At 40.0% G+C, this 26,901-nt stretch overlaps 1 protein-coding gene across 2 annotated transcripts in view; it reads right to left on the reverse strand.

Moving 5' to 3' along the window:
• The window catches only part of LOC124283619 (synaptotagmin-7-like), a 482,711-nt gene extending 457,565 nt beyond the window's left edge, over positions 1–25,146 (reverse strand). The window contains exon 1 of one of the 2 annotated variants that reach the window (XM_046719606.1): positions 24,688–25,146. The gene's annotated coding sequence lies outside the window, so the exon portion shown is untranslated. The remainder of the gene's footprint in view (positions 1–24,687) is intronic. The other variant, XM_046719608.1, reaches the window with a different exon arrangement.
• Between the last annotated feature and the right edge of the window lie 1,755 nt (positions 25,147–26,901).

Raw genomic sequence — 26,901 nt, forward strand, 5'->3', positions numbered from 1 at the left:
GTTGCCTTTATACTGAATAAATATCTGTCTGTATGTCTGTCTGTCTGAATTAAAGTTGCTTCCTTTGCTACAAAATGTGCTTTCTTGTTTAACGCCGCACTGTAATATTCAAACTAAGTACAACGACGGATGATCACTGTGATAGAAATCTCACAGATGATAGTTATTGGAGCTTAAATTTGGGGGAATTCGCGTAGGTGACATTGTGAGAAACAATCCTTTATCTAGAAGAAAGCTGCAAATTTATAATTTGTTTGAAACAGCACGCATACCAGCAGTACGATTAAACCGGCATCATACTCGTTTTTCATGAATTGTACGATTCTAGTGACAATCACTCCTCATTGATCAATCTTGTTCTGACGTTAAAGGATCATGGGAGGGCATATATATGTGTTTAACATCGCAACTATGGCTTGCTGTAAATTATCAATCTAACCAAACTGTCAAAGTACTGGTAACAAACAATAAAAATGTAATGATTTATGGGACAATTCTTTTGAATCTCAGTCACAAAATTGATCACCCCAAAGACGTGTATTAATTTCCACTGTATATGTGGAGAAACCAATACCACGGATACCATTTGCGTGTTTGATGCTCAAAGTATCTGTCAGCAATGTCCCAGCCATATGAGACTAGCCTGCGAGTAATCAAGATCAAGAGATCGACATCATGAGCATCGATCTGCACAACATGGATATGGTGACACACATCAACAAAATCAGCAAGCCTGATCATCCGATCCAATTAGTCGCCTCTTTTGTCAAGCCAGGGATGGGTTCTTGAAGACCAGTCCAGGACCATAATTAGGTGAAAATTGGATTCGAGCCCAGAATCACCAAACATAGTGAATTTTCTGCTTCAGACTTCTAGGTTGACTATGCCCTCACTGGCACGATGTGATTATCAGTATACTGTTCAACTAATTATTTTGACCGTTTTGAAACAGGTACACATTACTTATCATGTTCCAATTAACTTGAGTTTGATAAAGATGGTCTGAGTGCCATGTGGCTGATTATCATGGGCAACATTTTTTGAAATTGTTAAAGTCAATTGATTGAGTTGATACAGTTGAATAAACACAGTCAAGATGAAAGACATGTAAACTTTTGTACGTTTGATATGAGGCTGAGACCTTCGTGGTCGGTTAACTGCAATTTAACTTTGTTTGTGACAGCCAGCATTGACTTCACAGTTGAAATTCCCATACACAAAAGGCAAAGGAGCCTTGTTTGTGATGGCAACTAAAGACTTATTGTCGAAATTTCTATGATGACATAAACACAAAGATACTGTTTTTTTCTAACAGCAATTATTGACTGTATTATTTGAAGTTTCCAAATGTTTGAGAGAAAGGAACTGTCCAGAATTGTTCATGGGTCTGAAACTGCGACACTTGTACATGTAAGACACATTCCATTTGCCTTGTGTGGAACTATCGATGACTTGATATGGCCACTAGCGGTAGTGATATAATTGTTGTAGCTTTCTTATAGAATGATGTTCCTCATTTCCACCATTAGGAACATGCGATGCTATTACTATCATGTCCATATGCATGTGCCTGTATAGATATGTTCTACAATCCATCACTCATCCCTAAACACAGTTAAAGACTGCAATTCTGCTAGCAGCATTCACTTTTTTCACAGTTTCCATCTGTTCTCTTGATGTGGAAGTGTTTTGGCTTGTCTTAGATTTCAGAAGCTTGGTTCCGGAGATACTGGTAAACCTTCAGAGTAGAAATCAATAAAGAATTTCAACAAAGCGGGGACTATTCAGCAAAGTGACGTCCTCTTCCATTACCATTTCTGGGTACAAAACTCTGGCATCCATATTTGATCTGGACTGGAATTTATTGCGAAAACATGTAACTTGATAGCCGAATGCAGTTGGGAACTTGATGGAATACTTTGAACTATGACTGAATAATGTTCCACCATCAAAGTCATCAATATACACAGCGGATGTTCCTGCATCCATGTGCAATGCATATTTGAACACTGACAATACCTTACCATTACAGGGTTCTCGCTTGGTTGCACCTGATCACGAGAAGGTATCAGGTCGAACCTAACTAACATATTGACAGGGATTTTCAAACAATTGGCACTGAGTCCAAATATGATGCATGTGACAATTCGGAAATGCTTTTACAGTCACTGTTTTACTTTGTGTGAGATAGCACATACACGTCACGTCATATTAGCAGGGTTGTCATTTCCAGGTGAAAGGTTTTCCTTGTGTTTTGTTGAACCGAATTAAGTATTAACATATAAAATATTTGTGTGCAGTGAGCTGAAGGTTTGACAGAGCATGAAATAAAGAAGGTACAATCTGTAAAACTAATGAATAAAGCAGAAAAATCCCTTTCTCTACTGTGCTCACGTGACATCAGGAAAATGGTCTGATGTTGTTTACTTGTTGGAAGTCGAACACGTCTTTTCTGACTTTGTAGCAAACACCTTAACCGTTAAGCTATCCCAAACTTCTTTGCGTAAATAATTTCAGTTTTGTTACGTATGTTAATGTCTGTGTCCAACAATCCTGTAGACTCTGAGGAAGAATGTACAGTCACATTAAAGAGAATGTGTTCTGGTGAACTGCTGCAGGATTCATTCGTCTTCGCACAGATTTAAACGAATATCAGGGTAGTCTACTTACGGTAGTGGTATTTGCGTTAACAATGTACATGAGCAAGTATGGTACCATACATCCACCATCACTGGCGGTTGGGTTAAAGCGTTCACTCGTTATGCATAAGGTCCGGGTTCTGTTCCCCACAAGGATACAAAGTGAAGAAAATATTTGGTGCCCCCACCGTGACTTTGAGGGAATGTTGCTTAAAGAGGAGCGAAATTATACTCACTCACTCACATGCATAAAAAACAGTAGATACATACAGCAGCATATCCCTCTGTAGCATTAACATGCAAACACTATAACCATACCCCACCACAACTGTAGGTAGGGCTTTTAACGCATTATTTAAGAACAGAATTCTAAGATCATTGTAATGTGATCATTTTAGTATACACTAAAGAAGTCGTTATCAGAAGGTTCAGAAGAGAACCCAAAGAAACTTTATTGTACCATGAAGAATAACAGTAATTTCCTAAAAGCAAAACAGAATCGAACACAATCATTCGTTCATAGATATGAGAATTAAGTGTACAGAAGCAACGTTTCTAAGAAAACATAAATTCCAGCCAACTATTCGATATGCATACAACTCTCCTCTAAAACCAATCAATACTTTGACGTTAGCATTCAGATATGCATGAATTGTCATTGACTGATATCATGTTTCTCAATATGGACGATAAAAATGCCATATGAAGACACATAATCCAATAAAGATGCTTCTTTAACGGCATAAGAATTGAGTTCGAAATAGTATGCGTTTCTATCATCATAAAACATTAATATTTCCTTTGGTGGATATTGACACATTGAACGGTGCGCTTTGGCTTGTAATGACCAAGGACTAATGTCCGTTCAGTGTAAAACATGCATTTTATATAGAACATGTAATTTTAATAAAGGTTTTCAATTATCATTAATATATAGAAAGTCCAACAGAAATATGAATTCTCAAATCAAATACGCCATCGAGGTTTCAGTTGAAAGTTTAACCATTTGTCAATTTCCCATGAGACTCACTTCCTGGTTCTTGGAAAGGATGTATTCAGGTTCAGTATAAAGTAATAACAGGATTTTACCCATGCGACAAAGTGGGAATAAGTCCAGTTGTCAGAACATGGCGAGCAATCCCATCAAATGAGATCTTGGTTTCAGCTATGGCTAAAAAGACTAAAAAGAATTCAAGGATATTCCATCAGGGCCAAGAGTTACCCTTCTCTCCAACTTTGAATTGGACATAACCGAATATTGAAAATATTGAAGGACACCTTCAACTGTGTACTCTGCGGTTTACCAGTTGTGCAGCAGTCCTCAAAAAACGATCTACCAGATCTACCATTGTAACCAATACCCCTAGAACGGCTCTCACTGCAAACAGGGTTTCAGTACAGTGTTGTCACAACCCCTAGTGTACAGTACACAACCCTGTGCACTTAAAAGAACCCATGAATCCGTTGGTATATGACCAGATGGTGGCCACATGAATACGTGCAAACACCTAGTTGCGGGTACGGCAACGTGCAGTGAACTTGGACAAAGTACTGTGACTATGTATCCCAGTCCACTCAGCTGTGAATGGGTACCTCGTAAGGATGGGGAAGCCACAATAACTTGGTGCTCCTAGTGGCTGCAAGAGTTGTATACTCCCCAGGGAGTTGTGATTGATAATACGATGTGCCATTGAGATTGGCATCCAATGCTCGAGGGAAATATTATCAGCGCCTTGAGCATGCACTAGTTGCCTGGATATGTGCGCTATATAAATATCCTATGATACTGAAGACCTGTTATGTCCCGGAGTCCCATGTGTAGCGAAACGAAACGTAAGTACATAGTGCATGTCATCATCTAAATGTTACAAACAGGATACCATTAAGAAGCAATGACCGTGTTAGTCAAAGTCATGGAAAATCAATGTTTTGATTGTTGGTCACTATAGCGTAGATACATGCTCTCATTGGAGTTTGAAACCGATAATGGTTGACTCTGGTGCAGGAGACATGTGAAAGTACACTGCATTGTCTTGGAAATTATCCAGTAGCGTCATCGAAGGAACAATCAATACGATGCACTTCAAACTTAATGTGTTAAGTAAGCTCTTCTGACATGTCAACATGACACAGAAAGTTCTTAACAACATGCCTTTAAAAGAGGTTATGGGGACAACAGTGGTATTTTGTGGCGAATCGATGGCGTTCTGTCATGGTACCGAACAACTCAAGTAAATACTTGACAGTAACTTGAAACTGAGTAAGTCTGACATCGGCTTTTGAAAAGACAAACGAGCAAACAAACTTTTAATGAAACATCAAGGTAACTTATAAAGGGCAGGTATGAAATACAGACAGTGGTGGAAACCCGGTTTCAGAATAAGGGGAAGAACATTCCTATATTTGACAAAGGAATACTGCTCTGCGCATCTAGAGGGAATTGATGTGCTGTGATGTGAGATTTAGATTACATTGTGTGGAATGAAGGAATCAAAAGAAGAAAACTTCACCAATCGTGTGTTCACAATGAGTTAACACTCTGACAGCAATTCTCACTTTGATGTTCTCACACAGGACCGACAAAGAGCAGAGAACTTGTGGAACTGTCAAGAAGTAAATAAACCACCACGGGTGCTAATGATTTGTACAGTGTATATTCCCAAGTGGAAGAAATGTACATCGTTACAAGAAATGGCCTTCAGGTTCAGACATCGATTACGGAATAAATGATCACTCCCGAAGGGGAGTAGCAGAAGAAACGGAATAACTCCCACTCCCAGAAGAAGTTAAACCTGCATGTCGGTGTGTAGTGGACCTGCTCTTTATCACCGGAGTGAGAACATGCCAGAACGTGAAGCCACAGTAACTAATAACAGCAGAGGAACAAGAGATCTTGACGTGCCGGTGCCGCCAAATTGTTACCAATCATATAACACAATCTCCAACCCAACGATAACGGGCTGGAGTCGTAAAGGGTGGATTGTGTGGGGATGTCGAAGCTGTGTAGTCGACATCAAGGGGTATTGAATGGGTATGCCGTGCACGAAAAGAAGAATTACAATGACCGCAGTATTGAATAACATTGATAAACTCGGGATATGTTATACAACTGTTGATGTACTTAAAAGCAAGATACAGAATTCTGTTTAGTCATTACTTCAACATTTCATAACCTATTTTAGTAGAAATCACGCATGATATCAAATTCGTAGATCATTTAAACGTATGGCTGAAGTGGCGGCGAATACACGGCAGTTCCTTAAAATGAATGCAAAATAGTGCTGTATATTTAGACTTGCCACACCCACATAAACAGTGTAACAACCCGTGAAAATCCGGGTTAGAATGGGTCTTCAGCTTCTCATGCATGTCGTAAGAAGCGACTAACAGGATCGGGTGGTCAGGCTCGCTGACTTGGTTGACACATGTCATCGTATTCGAATTGCATAGATCGATGTTTATGTTGATCACTAGATTGTCTGGTCCATACTCGATTATTTACAGACTGCCGCATGAAGCTAGAATATTGCTGAGTGCAGCGTTAAACAAAAAGAAACAAACATGAAGTAACTGTAATGTGTGTAATTTTAGGAACTACCGTAGAGTGGTTTGCTCCATTACACGGAAGAACCACTCCATTCAAACAGGAAATATACGAATATTATCTTGTCATAGTCGTGTTTCACTTATTCTAACAGCAAAGGCATAATGATTACTGATTATGGTCATATCGTATTACTATTCACGTAGCGGAACAACTGGATTCCATAAGGTGGCACTTTCAATGACGTGACAACGAGGACAACTGGTGGTATAACATAAGGCTGCTTTATTCCAGATATTAGTAACCCTATCTTTTGTTATCATGACCTTCAAAGGAACTGCATACGCAACGGTAAACAGGAGACATGAATGCCAGGCATGGTCACTTCACAGGAACGAGCTTAGCGAGTTATGCCATTTTGTCCTCCGAGGAACAAACTCCTGGGTTATTTCTTTGCGTTAGACTGTGACCTCATGCACTCAGAGGTCAGATTTTCACTTGTAGCTTTCACAAATAGAACCTGTAGAATAAATAATGTATGCGGTCCTATTCTCAGACATTTAAAAGCACCCAAGACCAAGAACATACTGACATTATGATGCTAAAGGTATACTGGACTCCGCCAACGAATATTAGTTCTGTGTTCAGTACTGAAGATACAATTACTATCGTTGTTTGAACATTCGCAAGGTGTTATGTCGAACTCAAAAGACCATTAGTTTTAGTTCGTATTACACATTTCGACTACATATACAGCAATTGGCCGTGACGACTTGTTTGTTATATAAGTTCGTTATATCAGTCAGTTCGCTAAAAGCGTCTTCGTCTTACAATACAATCAGTCAGTGAGCGACGAGTATATTGCCAGTAAGTATGATCACAAGACGATATTAAAATATAGTAATATTACTGTATATTCTATTAAATGAAAACATTCCTGTATAATTCCTGTAACAATTTAAATGACCATAAAAGTATACAAAATCTTTCTGGAATATGTTCAACAATAAAGACCACTGTAAACCTGTAAAAATGATACCGATATATTTCCAAACCACGTGTATAGTATATTTTATTTTAAAAAGAAGTGAAAATACTTGCAACCAAAGTTAATGAACTATTAATGAATTATTATTATTACATTACGTCAGAGTCGATAATGCCATTTTTACACTTTCCTGTTGCTTGTTATCGGTACTGTAAAGCAAGTATATAAATGGTAAGGTTACTTTATTGACAGCACCGTCTGACTCTCAAAAGCAACGGCAGGATCCAAGATTTAAAGGATAATTCCGCTTCAGACGCGTTTGTCAGTGGGAATTAGATAATTAAAATGAGAGTTTGTACATATTTGATATACGCCGTTTGGAAGATGGATTTTGATATGGGCTGTCGAAATTGTGGAAACGTTTATTGTGCAATTCGTATCCGTGAGCGAGTGAGAGAGTTTGGATTTAGACCCCCTTGCAACATCCTCCACTCATATGACGGCGTGTTAGCCTTATTTTGGTGAAAACCCGAACTGACGATTGTCAGGACCGCGTTGACCACTTTGGTTGCTGGAGATCTATTCCCACCAAAAATTTCAGTTGGGGATTATATTGAATTACTAAAGATTTCCGAGTCCCTACCATAGGATGTGACATCTTGATTGATTATCTTGGTTTTTTTAAAGCTCCAATTGTCTCACGGACATATTTCTCGTCAGTACCAGATTAGGATCCTCTTCGTGACAACTTCAACGTATTTCACGTAACTTCTTCTCGCCTTGTATGGTGAGGTAATTTGGGGATATTCACACGTCCTCAGCTAGAGTATTCCGTGTCCACAGAGTGGAATCTACTCACGATCCATGGTCGTAAGATCCAGTTATTAACATGGATTGAAAAATTCCTTCAGTTATAATGCCAGAACGGGAATAGTCCAGAACTAATTAAACAATGACCGAAGCCAACCATCATAAATGAAAACCTGACATTAAACAATCTATACACATAATCATCAAATTATTTTGCCAATTTTGTTTTCACTTACCATAGCTTAGCTGTGCCCCTGTCAACCTTGGTTTTACTGGCCTGGTTCTTACCCTTTGGTTCTGCGATCCTAACCGAAACCAAAGCCGAACAGATTGATGATACCTATCCTTGAGTAATCAATGGAAATGCACACATACCAGTATCAAATATTCTCAGACAAACGCGCTTGGATAATCTTGCAGAGACATTTACGTAATTTGATTTGGACCGACATCCCCTGGATCCTGATCCTTAATAACGGACGCCAGCATGTGACCTCTTGGACTTTGTGGGGGGACGATGTGAAGGAATTGGATTCACTCTTGCTGAATCTTGGTTGTAATCGATAAGGAAGGTCTACACGAAGACATGGAGATAAGATTGTCACTAGATAGCCGATAGCAAATGTGATTATGAAGTCTTCGTGTGATGTTTCATTTTATAGAAATGCTACTGTGATGGAATGGAGTGTGTTATTGGGATCCAACGTGACAATTTCTGACTTTTGCCAGACTAATTTGAAACGTTTCTTACGCAGTTATTATTAATAATTCTGCGTTTGGTTGAACAGAAATTGAACACATTGCATTGGGGGCGGACAACAAAGCGGGCTGGATGGATTTGAGTGATTTAGGAGAGTGAGTTTTGTTTTACGCCGCAATTAACAAAAGTCCTGCAATGTCAAGATTTCTGATCATAAAAAAGGACGCCATGTATTTCACCTATGGGAGGAATCGCACGTATGGAAGCAGAAATAGGTCACTTCCGTTAATCACACGAGTACGGACTTGTATCTTGGACTCTAAGCCACGAACAGAGGATTTTGGCACCACTAAGGGACACAGTCACATATATTCATGTAGAGTTTGTCATAAGTCGTCAGTGAAAGAAGTATGGAACCCTAAAAAGGGCATGGTCGCTTGTAGCCTTACGAGAACACGCAAAAAGTGTCAAAAAAGCGACCGTACAGCAAATTACCAAAATGTTGCATTGTCGTGCGTTAAATTTAACACTTTTTGCTTGTTTTGTTGTACATTATGAGGGTGTTAACGCATCAACGATGCAAAACGGCAAGGCGACAACGTGACAATGTCCCTTCTTGGATTTCATAGAAGAGCGAATGGCGGGTTGGCCAAAGGAGACATTCGTGCTTTAATCACTCTACCGAGTGTTTCGGCCGGGATGAAAACTCTTTGTTGTCTGCACCGAGGGAGATGAGCCGACATGGAGACGTTGTGAAGCGCCACGAAGGTCGTGTCTAATCAAGTAGCGTCTGCCTACAGAGCAAGGTTGTAAAGACCGATCAAGTCCGACGTACAGACAAGAATTGCACAGTGACCAGAACTGTTGGTCAAGGATGTTACGAGATTATTCGTATTTATCAATTCATGGTCTGGTGTGAATCACTTCATGTGTTGGTGTCAACCCTGTTATCAGAGTTACCCCGCCTGTCTAAAAAATGGCTCGAACAGAAACAAAGTTGATGTCCAGAACTTTCTTACCATTGTCGAACATGAAAGAAGGTTGAGCTGTAAATCTTTGTACCTGGTGGAAACTCTGAATTTGTCGGACATATTCCTCACATCAATCTGAAAGGACATGCATATTTATGAATGTGACCGATATTTATTCAGACATGAAAGTTTCGGGTCCATTTCTGCCGCAGGGTCATCACAGTGAGTGAGTTGAGTGAGTTTAATTTTACGCCGCACTCAGCAATATTCCTGCTATATGGCGGCGGTCTGTAAATAATCGAGTCTGGACCAGACAATCCAGTGATCAACAGCATGAGCATCGATCTGTGCAATTGGGAACCGATGACATGTGTCAACCAAGTCAGCGAGCCTAACCACCCGATCCCGTTAGTCGCAACTTACGACAAGCATGGGTTGCTGAAGGCCAATATTCTAACCCGGACCTTCGCGGGTCATCACAGGAATATATACGCATGTGTATTCGTCAAGTCTTTAAAATTTTCTGTTATCTTTGCCCGTTACATACTGCCGAATTCAGCAACAGTCCAGTGACAGAAGACAAACAAGAGGTTGAAGTCATGAGCATCGACTGACTGACTGACTGACTGAGTTTGGTTTTACGCCGCTTTTAGCAATATTCCAGCAACATCACGGCGGGGGACACCAGAAATGGACTTCACACATTGTACCCATGTGGGGATTCAAACCCGGGTCTTCGGCGTGACGAGCCAACGCTTTAACCATTAGGCTACCCCACCGCCCCCATGAGCATCGATGTATGCAACCGAGCTGCAATAACATGCTACCATGTCAGCAAGCTTGACAGCCTGATCCATTCAGTCTCACAACAAACATAGGTTGATGGAGGCCAAAATTCTCAACCCGAAATACCAAAGGGTATTTAAAGGGGCGGTTGAAGAGTGCACTTCTTCCAAAAAAGAATACGGGTTACAGCATTATCTGTTCCAAGAAACAGTAATTCATGCGCAACGTGTTGCTTGAACTATTCAAATGAGCAGGGATCTGCATGAATCTCTAAAAAATGTAGCATCGATTTTGCAATCAAAATGTAATTTGAATACTTAAATCCAGTCAACATCCAACTTCCGTAAATATCTACTCTGTACTCTGTGAGTCGATGTTCACGTTTGAGGTTTTATTTTTGTTTAAGCGTGCAATATTAAAGAATATTCATGATTGTAAAATCAATCCAAGCACATTAAAATTAACACTTTAAAGTGAAGCATCCTGGCGTTCATCGATGCGTTTGCAGATGGTGGAAGAAAGGATTTTAATCATCAGATGTCAACTTTAAAGTCAGTGCATGTCAAATGTTACCAAACATCGTGGTTTGGATCAGTGCTCTGGGCAGTGCATGTATCAGTACTTGCACTTGCATGAGTGGTCTGATCGACGTTTGTACCAGAGTGTGTGACGGTCTCACAGTCCCTGGACCACTTTATTTTTGCCTAATGTCTAGCCATCCATGCAATGCTAAATCCCTAAATGAAGCAGATTCCAGATTTTCCAAGGTTCAGGAATCTCCCAACTCACTGGGGCTTCTTTCTAAAATTATATATATTCAGGGACTAAGTCTGCATTGCTTGGATCAGTGCTTGAGGCAGTGCTTGGATCAGTGCTCGAGGCAGTGCTTGTTCCAGTGCTCTTATCAGTGCTTGTGCAGGTGTTTGTGTCAGTTCTTCTGCCAGTGTTTGAACCAGTGTGCTTAGATCAGCAGTGGTTCCGAAAGCATAACACACAGTCGAAGACAGTCCAAGATAAATTATTTTAGCGTTGACAAACCTACCTTCGTCTCACTTACAGGATTATAGAATCTCCTCGGAAGAAGGTATCATTAATTAGACATTTCGTCCCTTCGGATTCATAAATATTAGCTATTACTAAACAATCCCAATAACGCCAGTATAGATAAACAGTTACACGTGACATGAAACATTGATACAAATACTACCATGCAGTGACGAGTTACGTTTTTTGAAAGAGGAAATAGATTAAACTGGGCGTTGGGGACATTAACGTGAAGTTTTCTCATAACCTGAATGTCATTTCATTTCACGGAAACGGACTGAAAATAAAATCATTGCTTCACCCACTTTATGACACTGCAGCCAATCTATAAGGTAGATTCTGATGTTAGTCACAGTGGTATAAGGTTACCAAATGAAGTGCAAAACGATGTTGTTTCATAAATTTACTGTATATTTGATTAATAAAGTGTTCCGATATAATTCCATTTCATTCCAAAATATCATGTACTCCGGAACCTCAAACCACCGATCTGTTATAAACTAAATGGGAGTCAGGCTTTGGAAATGATATGTAGATGTAATGTTAATATGCCAGAGTCAGTACTGATCTAGTGTCTGCTTTGATAAAGTAACATGTAACGTGAAAGCTGCCTACCATATAGATTTCCAGAACAGGACACAACTGTTACCCATTTATATGATAAGAGAGGGGTAAGCGTTGCAGGGATGGATGGATGGATGGATGGATGGATGGATGGATCAGGACTTAATGATGTGGATCAAACATTCATCACACATTCATCACACTGACCTTCCTACGAAGAATATGTCCATAAGTTACGACCTTGCAAACGAACAATATAATGATTTGAGAATAAAATATTTAAGATCACTCGATGGCAAATATGTATGTAAATCCCAAATGATAAATTTATTGAATTCACAAAACAGATGTATCGTTAAAGCAATAGCCAGATGTCTAAAGTGTGTATTTTCCAAGAATGTTTCTCTACGTGACAACAAAATTGTTGTAACAAAAATTGTAACACGGGCCTGTTAGATATTATTACTGACTAAACTCTGTCTGTCTGTAAAACAGCACAAGACGCTCAACTTTTCATTTAAACGTTTCCATCTTATTTCACGAAGACATCTTGAAATGTCTCGGCAGCAAATCTTCAAATACGTCATACCCAAGCCACCTTAGCAACAAACTGATGACGTTGATAAGCATCGTGTTCTGCTAATCGTCACTGACCATAGTCGGATGTTTGCTTTGGACATCCAATTCAAGGAAACATGACACAATCGGGATATCCCCATGTACAGTACACGGCGTGGCATGACCAGTGGACGGACAAGTAAATGGCCATAGGAAATTAGGGATACCTAAACGTACTGTGCATGGAAGCAGATGTAATCAGAGAACACGGTACGGTCAGGGCATTCCTAACAAAGGGAAGCATGGATGAGAGAGAGAGAGACTCCAATTAGACTCAAACTTAAAATCAAACTCATAAGACAGACAATTTAAGGCTATTATCCCACAGTTGTGACAGCGTTGTTCTTACTGGTAATGACAAGATCAGTTGGTGAATGTTGATCAAAGTCACGAATCACGGAAACATCCTACTCGTTGATCACAGCGATAGTTTAGGATAGTCGGAGATTCATATGGCTTTGTGGTCAGGGAGTCAATGGCGCCTTCTCACCCTAACCTCACTAAAAATCACCCCTTCGGCTGATAGAACCTTATAAAAATGATAATACTTCGAATTCATCATCTAAACAGAGTTCAAAACTTTTAAAACTTTCTGAGAAACTTTTGCCAACCAAGAGTGCTTGCTACATGCAGACATTGATTATGTTTCCAATGCTCACTTTGTACTGAAAGAAATAGCTGCAGAATTTCTGCCTCAGTTATTGGGAATGTTTGTAAAACAAACATACGTGTATGACAGGTAACGGACAGCGTTGTTCCCATGACAGACCATGAATGATACATACACACGCCATGGGGAAGTGTCAAGGCGATATATTGCAACCCCCTTTCTTCTGCTATCACACATCCATACGTTAGCCACGTTTAGAACAGTCGCTTTTTACAAGCTATTGGGAATATACTGTACTTCCTGGAACTGGTTCTTTTTTGGCTATTCAGGATGTATGGAATTTCCCCAGAGTTCCCTGGAGGGCCTTTGATGCAGCGTTGGAGAAGAAACAGTTCGACGTGTATCGATTTTACTCTTACAAAAATAGTTGACAAAACGCCTCTGTTTCATTCGCTTCCGTTAGTACGGGGAAAGTCGTTGGTCGGCATGAGATGAAGGTAATCCGGTTTTGTGACCAGTGTTTAAGATAGAGGCGGTTTATAAAATCATGTCAGTATTACCGATAAAACTGGGAACGAAAGCCAAAGGATATCGTGGATCTTGTTCGAGGAAGGGACATTTCATATTGCTGCCTTTGGGATTTGCTCAAGAGAAATATTCATTGAAAGACAAACAAGAAATAATTAACAAAACAAATGTGTCTCGTGTGTCGTCATCTGGCCCACCAGAATCATGTCATCGTAATCCGTTTTAGAAAGAAAGAAGATTCACTTGTTTTCGATCTATGCAACTGGTTTACGATGACACGTGTCAACCAAGTCAGCGAGCCTGACAACCCGATCCTGTTAGTTGCCTCTTACGACAAGCAAGGGTTACTGAAGACCATTTGTAACCCGGATCTTCACGAGTATACACTTAACTATGTAACTATAATGTATGCAATTGAATAAACGATGTAAGTTTTGGAGAGCCGGGTGTGTGGTGTTAATACCTTTGTGACATGCTGATCGATACAGTCCACAGTATTCCAGGTGCGTCACTATGGTGTTAGAGCATTGTCTGACAGCATTATCACCATCAACTATGAACTTATATAGCGCAAGAATCCAGTCAGTATAACTGCTCTAAAGCGCTTTGAGAGGATGCATGTCATTGTCACATGTGTCAAAAACAATGTCCACTCGGTCTAGGCGTAAGTCTTTGAGAAAAGGTTGGGTTTGAGATTGGTTTTAAAAGTGGCCAAGTTATTTACAAGTCTCAGTTTTAATGGCAGATTATTCCAGAGTCGTGAAGCTGCTCTGGCGAAGGATTGATCTCCATAGGTGGTGGTCCTTGCGTGTGGAACACACAGCATGCGTTGTCCCATGGATCTAAGAGATCTCGCGGGCTTGTACTCCTGGAGTTCCTGGACATACACAGGGGCTAGGCCTGTCCTTGCTTTGAAGCTTAACTGAGCACTTTATAAGTGATTCTGTCCGCCACCTTCAACCAATGAAGTTTCTTTAACAGTGGAGAAATGTGTCTGTCTTTCTTTGTCTTTGTCACAAGTCTAGCTGCACAAGGCCAATGCCAACGAACATACTGTAACCCCAAAATCCTGATTTGTGAAGACTCTTATAATAACCATTGGACACGAGAGGCTTATAATGGGTACAGGGCGTGTTTGTTGCTGCTTGTTCAGAGTAGGCAAAATGTATCCATCTACCAACACTTTATAATTAACGAAAACAGTAGAACAGGAAGCGTGTCAACTGATGGAGGGCAAACAATTCAAGGAGAAGCGGGTCTTTGGGAATGGCAATCAAAGATCAAATCCTTGCAGAGTCAAAGTGTAGTGTCTGTCCTTTCATGGTTTGAAATACATTCTTGCTTGTAACCCAAGAACAACTTTGTAACGAACACCATGTGTCATTAACTGCTGGCTTGTAGAGTTCCATTATGACAAGGTGTAGACAGATGGTGCTTAATACAGAAGATATTGGGACGGAAAACTTTCACGTTTTCCACATGGTACATCCACATTAAAGGTTTTCAGAAACTAATCGTTACCTTATTTTGATTCTATGAATATTTCTGAGAACACTTTTAGCACTTATATTATCTCCATTCCTATAACATGACGTTCTGTAAATGTCAGGATTCATCATCAAGGCATCCAATATCATTTGGCCTTCGCTGTTTATTCCTTAAATGACAGCCGTTTCTATGCTAATGGCGTTTTTTTGTCAGTGATCCTAGCCGAAGCCTCTTAAATATACATCATTAATTATATTCAAATCACAATTATCTGTTAGCGGTAATCGTTACATGTGTCAGTAGAGCGGGCAGAGACAGACAGAGTATAGCGGTATATAAGACGTCGCCGGTCCGGGTTATCTCCAAAGACCATCGACTACGCTGCCAAATCAATATTCCCGACATCAAAAGACTGTAATTCTTTCCCGAGGTAATGATATAGGTGTCCGCACACTGGAAATGGACTGTTTGTGGTGCTGCGGTTTACAGATGGCCTGGGGCTGGCGTTATGCTTCTTGCAACACGATTGCTTGTGCATGTAAAACATATATGGATACGTCTTTGCGGTTATTGTTTAAAGGATGTTAATTGATTTGATTTTGAAAATTTGTTTTATGAATGTGTATAATTCCGGTTACAAATTTTCTAATGTTATATATTGACGTCATTTTGGGTGAATCAACTTCAAAGTCTTCTGATTATGTCGCAGACAAACTACAAACATATTTTACTCGTTGCGAGGATTCGAACTCCCAGTGGCGATTGCTTAACTTTGTTACTTACAATGTAGGAGTTAATCTGTGTTCTGAAACGTACTGAGAGTCAATCCCAAAATATAATTATTATAAGTTAAAATAAGAGGTATCAATGGATACCATTCTTCATTAATGCCATGAACCCGTGAAGATCCGGGTTAGAATATTGGCCTTCAGTAACCCATGCTTGTCGTAAGAGGCGACTAATGGGATCGGGTTGTCAGGCTCGCTAACTTGGTTGACACATGTCATCGGTTCCCAATGATCGATGCTCATGCTGTTGATCACTCGTTTGTCTGGTCCAGACTCGATTATTTACAGACCGCCGCCATATAGCTGGAATATTGCTGAGTGCTGCGTAAAACTAAACTCACTCACTCACTCATTAATGTCATGAGTAAGTTACTGGATAAGTGACTGTAGTTTAATGCTGTAGTAAAGAGAACGCCAGCTTTAGTTGGTTCAGAAAAAACAGAGGTGGATATTTTGAGCATTGTTCCGCTCCACCGGGATACAATGACACGTGTTTGATCGCACGAGCCCCCTCTTACGACAAGCATACATATCAGTGACTATGGTTTTAGTAACATTCCATAATATCACAACGGTTGACACCAGAAATGGGCTTCGCACATTGTACCCTTTGTGGGTAATCGAATGTGACAAGCGAACGTTTTAACTACCGGGCCAACCCACCGCACAGAATACATTCAGGTTACTGAGGACAGTTTCATCCCACACTCATCATAAGATGCTGGGTTGAGTAAAAAAGTAGTCACGTTAGAAGTTTTTGATACCAACGAACCCGGCCTATGAAATGCGACGGAAAGAGGAGTTAAATTATTCTTGAAATAGCTATAAACTTGGATCTTAAATATATCCGATGATGGAAACTATAAACAGGATGCATGATCTAAAACGAAAAGTTTCTACGCATCTAAACTTCCAGGTTCTTAAAAGACTTGAGAAACCTGTCATCAAAACATAATACTGATACCAAAGAAGTCATGTCCACATCTCTTCACGCCAGAGACCCATCACACAGACTGCCAGAACAAACTTAAACGTGAATAAAACAAATGAGTTTCATATTTTCGAATACATTTTCTACTTGGCATCATTACCAATAGTTTCCTTATTGAGTGTGAGGATCGGTGAAAATATTCATGCCATAGTCAGCAAAATCCTTTTAGCCGAAATGGCATCGAATAAACAAATCACCTGAGTGTGGTGGTGCTTAGCTGTACACACAATGTATGTTGGTGTACTTCAAACTTGTAGTCACTTAAACAGAGGCATTTCAGTTACTGTCATAGAAGTATGCGTCTTGTTGCCAGAAATACTGAAATTTCAAGATTACTGTTATTTTGTTAAGTAAGGCAGCATTACTAGGTGAGTCACTGGCCAATAGACTCTTACCGTTAAGGCAAATTGTGAAAGTGGCGGGTGAAACCGTTACAGCAGGACATGCTTACACGTTTGCGGACACCTGGTGCCATCGCTGGTTTTCAGTGTCCCATTCAAATAAATTTCTTTTAAATTGCTTTTTGCGCCCCCCAAAGTATGCTTTGGTGGATATCCGAGACTAATCATTCCGTGGCTTTGACATTTAAATAAAAACAAAACTGCAAAACCAATGTTTCTAAGAGACGAAGTGACGAGCCCGACCATTGGACATTCTGAGGTAGAATATGATATTTATTTTCCAAAACAAACTGATTGTACCTCTACAAAAACTTTGCAAAACAAAGCATTTTCACTAAATGAGTTTTGTGGGTAAGGAAAAAGGTAATTGATGCATTTCGAAGCGAAAAGATGTACCTCTTCTAAGTATGCAGTGATTGATATCATGAGCATTCATCGACATAATTTGGATGCAGCATGCATCGTTCAAGTCACCAACCTAGTGGAATACTGTCTGAGCAGTAACGCCAACAGGTAGCTGATAAATGAAACATTCCCTGCAACCTACCTCCGATGTCGACCATGTTAACAGCAGGCAACCAATGAAAAGTAATCCAAACTTTGTTTCCAACATCAAACATTCACTGCAAATACAGTTGTCTTCTATGTTAAGACCAACAGGCAACCAGTCGAAATGAATACAATTTTTTAATCAAACACCAACCATTCACTGCACCTTTGCATCCAGGTACAATTGTATTCTGTGTTAACACTAGGGGTGACTATTGAAGGGGAAACAACTATTGTGATTGCGATAGTCTATTGCGACCAACTATTGCAATACTGTTGCAATAGCGTTTTTCTCCTTGAATTGTCTCATTTGAAGTCATTTCCCAAATGCATGTATAGTTCATATGAAACAAAACAAGCTGAAGTAGTTTGAGTCTCTTTTAATAACTGACAAGAAACTTGGGACCCAGATCAAGTTTGTTTAAGAGTTAACAGGGGCAGATAACTCTAAAGCAAAGTGAACGAATCTGGTACTTCCTGTATTTTGCACTGCGCATTTGTCAACGGAAGTCAATTACTTAACTATCGGTAGTCACACATAATATCGATGAATTGATAGTTTTTCGTTTCTACCATCGATTAATTGCTATCGGAGACTCAACAATTGCAATCCATCGATAGTTCGATGCATCGTTACAGCCCTAGTTTACACCAACTTGTACTGGTACAACCAGTGAAAATATAAAACGTAAGCGCAAAATAGTACCCAGTCTTAACTAATCTCAGAAACAGAATGGATTACTGAAAATCAGTGATGAACCAGGGTTAAAATAAATACACGGTTTTTGTCAAACATCAGTCATTCACTGCAACTAACGCAGTTGTGTTCAATGTGAACACAAACATGTACAGGTAACAAGTGACAAGGAATACAATGTTTGAGTCAAATATCAGTCATTCACCACAACTAAGCACAGGTATCCTCTTTGTTAACAGCAACAGGTACCAAGGAAAGGGTAAGAATAGAAAGTTTGTGTCAAACATCAAACATTCACTACAACCAAGAACAACTACCTTCTGTATATATTAATACTAGAGGTAACCACTGAAAAGGAATGCAATGTTTGTATCAAACATTCATTGCAATTGTCTTAAATTTGGTTTGCTTGTTTTTTAACGCCGCACTCAGCAACATTCCAGATATATGGCGGCGGTCTGTAAATAATCGAGCCTGGATACAGTGATCAACACCATGAGCATCGATCTACGCAATTGGGATTCGATTACATGTGTCAGCAAAGTCAGCGAGCCTGACCACCCGTTAGTCGCCTCTTACGACAAGCATGGGTTACTGAAGACCAATTCTAACCCGGATCTTCACGGGTCCGATAATTGTCACCCATGTTTATTATATCATGTATAGATCACAAGGAAATGCAAAGTTTTGCTGGAAAACATTCAAAATTCACTACAAACCAGTACAATTACATGTTGACACTATCGAGTAAAGAAAACACATCCGAATCTTCTATTAGGTCACAAGAAGGATTTTAGGACAATATCAAAATATGGTAAAAATGACTTTTTCAGAACAAATCCCATCCCAAAGTATAACTAAGCATAACAATAGGACTGTACTTAAACGCTGCAACGGAATACGCTCGTTTGGAGTTCGTTGCTTTGAAAACATTATATTATTGGGTAGTCATGATAAACCCAGTATGTGACCAGGAAAGACAACATAGTTGTATCAAACATCGATTGTTCAATGCAGCCTTCTACTAATGTCAACGATGACGCCCACAGGTAACCGATACTTGACAATGCCGTCCAGCGTGTTGAAAACACGACACTTTAAATACATCGATGTGTTACATACACACACTGTGTGCAGTTCAGAAGGCTACCTGACCCTTCTCTCGCCGACGCTGATTGAGACGGGCTATTGATAAGGACAAACATCACTCAGGATATGAATGGCGACGAAGCCTGAGTAAATATTATGGTCAGGTTCATCCGTCTGAGGATGTATGATTCCGTCCCAGACGCATTATCATCATCCCCCTGACATAGTGGCCTCATCTAATCAAGTCCCTCCTTCACCCATCCTCGACAGTCCCCGCACGTTGTGTGTGATAAGTGTAGACAAATTGCCTTAATTAATATATACTACTCACAATAAGTTAGGAACACCCGCAATTGGAAGGCGGTATTAACTATGGGTATGAAAAACATTCAGGTGTTCCTTAACTTTTTGTGCAAACCGAAACATGAGTCTCATTAACCTAATCAGACAATGACCTACTTTTCAGTCGATCCAAATGTTCTCGTGTGAAAGAGAAAAGAGACACCACAAATAAGTATGGTTACACTGAATTCCAATTTCTTGTTTCATAAGAAAATGGTATTTACAAATTAATTTTAATTTTAAACTTTAATTACATCGTATTTCTATATTTTATGGCGAGGTGTCGGCAGCATGACCTTAACTAAGACGTCACAGACTGCCCCTGTTTGATGAGGTCGTAAAAGGATTCACAATGCATCTGGCTCACTGGTTACACCTGTTATGTGTTTTTGCGCTTATTCAGTGTAGTTCTGTGACGTACAATGTGATTGATATAATATCAATTCCGTACCAGACCGCCAAACTTTTCTAGCTGCAGAACCGCGTTTTGAGATTTCCACGATTTCCAGATTTCCGTATGTCAGAGCTCGCTGTACGACAGAGCGCGCTGGACGACGTGGTTGCAAGGATTAGAAGGAGCGTAGTGTTGCAATATACAAGTGGTTAAATGTATCAAATAATACTGATTAATATATATGTATCCAGTTGAATGAATTGGTCTCAAAATTATGGACTGGTTATTGTACTAAGTTGCGCAATAGGACGGAACCCAGTCAGCAGGAAACGAGACTGTTGTGTAATCAATGTTTTGACTTGTCATCTAACAAATTACACATACTGAAGGAAACAAATAAAGGAACAGACAAATTCAAGCGTTCCTTTAATATTTTCATCATCAGCGCTGCGGGAGGAAATCTGAGAATAAATAACGTGCCATGAAGTGGTGTTCCCATATTTGTTCCCCCAGTATCTTATGGCATGATGACATACTGTTCCTTTTGCATGTATGTTACCTTGTCTTATAGAAGGGACGTTGGAGGAAATGAGGGACGGAGGAAAGGTTATATCACTGGATGGAGAGCGATGCTTTTGCCTTATGTTTAAGGTTTTCGTTCGTCACTCCGAAGATGGACACAAGCAAATGGATGTAATGTGTGAAACACCAGTCATTTTGTTGGAATAACAAACACGTCGAACCTGGGACTCGAACCAGATTTTGCCACGCTCAGGGGGCGCAACTTTGCACAGCAAATAGCGGAGCCTTATCGATTGGCCACTGATGACCTTCACCTCCAGAGACTATGTGCATTTATTACTCACCCGTTGAAGATATCACTGTTTAATAATTTTACAATGTTATTACACATTGTGCAATAACATCGCGTGATGCCGAGCGTATGACGTCAAAGTAGTTTACAGTTATGACGTCACAATGCTAATTTATACCTCTGTCACAATCTTATTAGACCAAGCTTGACTTGCGGAAAGCTGAGAGTCATCAAACTCGTTGAATTCTTAGGAAAGAAGTACTTTGCTCGATATTATTTTGCTAACGTTGGGTGAGTAATAAATAAAATACTAAACATGGCATTACACGGGACATCGTTTAGAATTCTCTATGAATCAGTTTCTTTGTGCACTTTCTAAAGAGCACTGAACCTGAGACCCGAGAAAATCATGGTTAGAATTGGTCTTCAGCAGCAAATGCTTGCCATGAGAGGCGACTAACAGGATCAGGTGGTCAGGCTCGCTGATTTGGTTGACACGTCATCGTATCCCCCGATTTCGTAGATCAATGCTCGTGCTGTTGATCACTGGATTATCTGGTCCAGGCACGATTCCCAGCTAACACACAACGTTTTCGCAACGTTGTGGGAAGCTTGTAGATTGATAACGTCATGACGCAATGTTGTCACAACGATACGTCATGTTATAACGTTATGTCACAACGTTGAACGTTGTAACAACGTTTCTTGTAACTTGGTGTCACGATAGAGTTTTCTGTAAACCTTTTCTCTTTGAGATTCTTTCTTCACTATTCAGCTACAGCTTCAGGAAACACCCGACCAAAACAACATGCAAATTGACGAATAAACATTGAAGCAAATTTCTGCTTTGGTTCTTATGTACTTTTCACTACTGGGAAAACTATTCAACTGTAAACGTTTAATGGATTTTGAACATTAAGACAACGTTAGCATCAAATAACTTGAAACGTGTGGCGACGTGAAAATGACGTATCAAAACGTCTGGCCACAACGTTGTGACAACGTAAATGAGAGTCCACAGAATAACGTTGTAACAACGAAAGCATAACGTTGTGAGAACGTAACATTGTTAGCTGGGATTATTTACACACCGCCACCATATAGCTGGAATATTGCTGAGTGCAGCTTTAAACAGCAAACTGAAACTGAAAGACAAGCCACATGCCGGCTTGTCCTTGGGATCAATATGCTATTGTTCATATTCCGACATGACGATCATGAATACTGCATACCTTTCTTTCTTAGTAGCATTTATTCAGAGTATTTTAACATTTTCCTTCCATTGTTGGTACGGGTCTCTCTCAGTTCATCTCAAATCTAAAATAGACAAAATTGTTAACACTGCAAATAAAATCGCAGGTGTCAGATTTGAATGTTTATCATCAATATATGAGCTGCAAATCGTTAATCAAGCTGTCAAAATCATATCTGACCGTACTCACTACTTAAATTCGGAATACAACCTCCCCCCTTCAGGCCGCCGCTACAAAGTTCCAATTGTGAAAACTAAGAGAGCCCGTACATCCTTTATTCCAAGTACCATATCTCTCTTAAACAAATGTGAAGATACCTAAATCAAAGAATTTATGTAAATATGTTTGGTATCTCTCTAATGTGTCAGTAGCTCTGCTGATGTAACACAAATTCCTGAAAAGGCATTAAAGTATTATTGTATTGTATTCTATTCTATATAAACATTTAATAAATCATCACTATGTACACCTGCACTTCTCTAATCTGACAGCTACAATAGGCTGACGACAGCCGGGAAAGCTGAATCAGCAGAAACGTTTCCCTTACGTCATCGATGATGCTGTAATTGTAACTTATTGTTATTATCTACATGATTAGTGAACGACGACGTGCGATGCATACGTGCCTATTACCGTTATGACATTTGAGTAATGTAGGGATCGATTTTCCGATTCTTTTTGACAAGCATCATGCTTTTAACTACATCATCTGCCTGATATCATTGTCGAGGATAGTCTCATACTCGTGATGGGAGATCGGTTGACAAAACGTGACATTAACGAAACCAATATTTGTGAATGGATATGGGTTTACGCTACTTTTCTCATGTATTGCATCAATATTGTAAATCAAAACAGTGTTTTCGGTGTGACGAACCAACAATTTAACCACTTTACTCCAGTATTCCTTTTTCAGAAACAATGACTCAGGAATATGTTCAGAACACGATGACACATGATGAAATCAGTCTCAGAAACAATGACTCAGGAATATGTTCAGACTGACTGACTGACTGAGTGAGTTTGGGTTTACGCCGCTTTTAGCAATATTCCAGCAACATCACGGCGGGGGACACCAGAAATGGGCTTCACACATTGTACCCATGTGGGGATTCGAACCCGGGTCTTCGGCGTGACGAGCCAACGCTTTAACCACTAGGCTACCCCACCGCCCGAATATGTTCAGAACACGATGACACATGATGAAATCAGTCTCAGAAACAATGACTCAGGAATATGTTCAGAACACGATGACACATGATGAAATCAGTCTCAGAAACAATGGCTCCGGAATATGTTCAGAACACGATGACACATGATGAAATCAGTCTCAGAAACAATGACTCAGGAATATGTTCAGAACACGATGACACATGATGAAATCAGTCTCAGAAACAATGGCTCCGGAATATGTTCAGAACACGATGACACATGATGAAATCAGTCTCAGAAACAATGACTCAGGAATATGTTCAGAACACGATGACACATGATGAAATCAGTCTCAGAAACAATGACTAAGGAATATGTTCAGAACACGATGACACATGATGAAATCAGTCTCTGAAATCATTCATTTTCACAGTGATATTCTATTTTACCTGCCTTGTATTTGCTGTTACCACGGTTTTTTCAGCAACATTCCAACCAGTTTATATTCGAGTCTGGACCACACAATCCAAACTATCAGAGGACGATGCCACGTCATAAACCAAATCGCCGAGCCGAAAAATTGGTCCAGTTAATCGCAGATAACGTCAAAAACAGGATGGCGAAAAAGTCCAACCAAAATCACTAAAGACAATTTTCAGAATATGGCATAGCTTCAGATTTACAGGCTAACGGATGCATGACTAACACTGAGAGCGTTCTGCCACAGGCATATTATACAGGCTACTAATGTGATATTCAAACACTTTCTGAAAAACACCATATTCATGATATCCATGCACATGTCAATATTTTTCAAAGGATTGGAAGGCTCCTATGAAATTTGAACAAGAGTCAAATTGGACTCACTGGTTGAAACATATACTGAATAAAGGCAAATATTACATCATAAGTCGACAAAGCACTTACCTGCACTGGATGAAGAAGCAACGAGTAAGAATATCCGAGTCATCAAAGGTCAGAATGCTCACAAAGTCATCATTGATCAAGGCACACTAGAAAAAGAAGGTTAAGTCAGTCCCTCGTGTCTGCGCATGCGTTGTACCAATCATCACCGGAAAGTAGAAATTTAAACTTTTGGGAAGAAACTCTATTACAAGTTGATTCGAGCCGCTCAGTAAATCAGAGCCTCCGTGGCACCGAGGCCAACGTTGCCAAGCTGTTGGGAGAAAAGGTCTGCCGTGTCGATTTTTCGTTACGCAAGGGTCCTATCACTTGGCGATGAACATCCCCTAAGAAACGTATACAGTGTTAATCGATAGGGAAAATTTACCACTGACTGTACGATCTGGAGACGTTATCGCGCAACACTGTGTCACAAGTGATGTAATTTTCCGCAAAAGCAATCACTTGTGTCTTAGCCAGGTGGCGATATGGAAGCGGTTGACGAGGCATTGTGTCTACCACATCATATTGTACTGATGAGGATATAAAGCCGGGACAATGATGCAGGAACTGATATCCATGAAACGGGAGTGGATTTCTCTATAATATATGAGTTTGTATAACAACATGCCGGGGTCGATCGCACTGAACCTGGAAGACGCTCTGGAGCATGACAACGTATGATGGAATTATGAAAGTGGTTGATATGATTCAATACAATCTGGAATACGAGTACTATTGAATCAATACACACAAACAGAAGGGAGCGGTGGGGTAGCCCAGTGGTTAAAGCGTTCGCTTGTCACGTCAAAGACCCGGGTTCAATTCCCCACATGCCCCCCGCCGTGATGCTGAAAGCGGCGTAAAACCAACTTGCCCACAAACAGAAGGATGCATTAATAGATGGATACACAAAGCCAGGCGATAATTATCTTTGTGCAAATGGACTTTTGTATTGATTCAAATTGTGCCATTAACTAAATCTCGGCATGTTAAGCATGTTGTTTTCGCGAGTGAGTGAGTGAGGTTGTTTTTTTTCGTTTGGTGCAGTATTTCATTTACTTTTCGAGTTTTAGAATATCCCTGTTAGCGTTGTGATGTTTGTTTCACAGCGTTGATTTTCAGTTACTATTCCGGGGTGAGTGACCCAAAAGTAATGCTTGTGGAGTGTGTACCTCTGTCAAAAACCTTCAGCAGAGAAATATAATCGGGAAGAACAGGGATTCGAGTCAGTTTAGTGTGGACATGGGTAAGAGTTCCACCCGTAACCCCGCTTGAAATGTAGTCTGTAATCATTTCGAGGGTTGTGATGTTAGGGTAGTTTCACATCTATTCTTAGGCAAAGAATGATAAAAAAAACGGGTGTTACAGGGTGGAAATCTTTCCTGGACATGGAACGCAAGTCTACGTAATGACGAAGACATTTGGGCCATCCGCGCCCCATCAAAGATGAAATGGAGTGTTGATTATGGGTGTGCGTCTTTGTGACTGATGTCAACAATGTTAAACTACCTACCTCAGAAAGGTGAGACGGTCGGAGGGTGAGAGCATGTTCAATAAAATCCCACAAGCTCCAAACGCGTGGGTGAATGTATTCCAAATATCGAGCAAAAGTTAAACGTGACTTTTCATGGAGGAGGCACGGCTGGCCTCTCGTCAAGTTCGCGCGTGCAGCACGGAATTTTTCGCGGTAAAAGAACGAGCACTAAACCAATTTATATCCTCTTAATTTCCCTTTGAATTCATATCCTTTGAATTATCCTTTGAATGAAATCTTATCATCGTGTGGTTATTTAGTTTCAGTCCTAGGACAATTATTTATATTGCCTTGGAATTGATTTATATCCGAAGTTTTGACATTGTTGAACCATGACAAAGCGTGGTCACATAAGGTTTCCAAACATTAAACATTTTCATTATGGTTTTATTTTATATTTTATGCATCCATTTTATGAGTAGATTCACTGATCAGTAATCGTATTCGTATTGAACTACATTGTGTATACCGCCTGATATTCAATGACGATGCCGCGTCCCAAAGTTTATGGTACTTGTGAGCGTTTGTTTGTTGTTCAACTTGTCTGAATTCATAACTCATGGTATCTCAGTCACATTAGATCCAGACCTGTGAAGAATTTACACGCATCCGGTCATACTGTTATACGGTGCCCACTATCATCTTGTGAGCGTTTGCCTTGCCCATTAAGTAATCGCCTCGTGAAGAATTTACAACTGTTA

Source organism: Haliotis rubra, unplaced genomic scaffold, assembly GCF_003918875.1.
Source record: "Haliotis rubra isolate DU_JTF1 unplaced genomic scaffold, ASM391887v1 Scf319, whole genome shotgun sequence".
Classification (NCBI taxonomy): Eukaryota; Metazoa; Mollusca; class Gastropoda; order Lepetellida; family Haliotidae; genus Haliotis; species Haliotis rubra.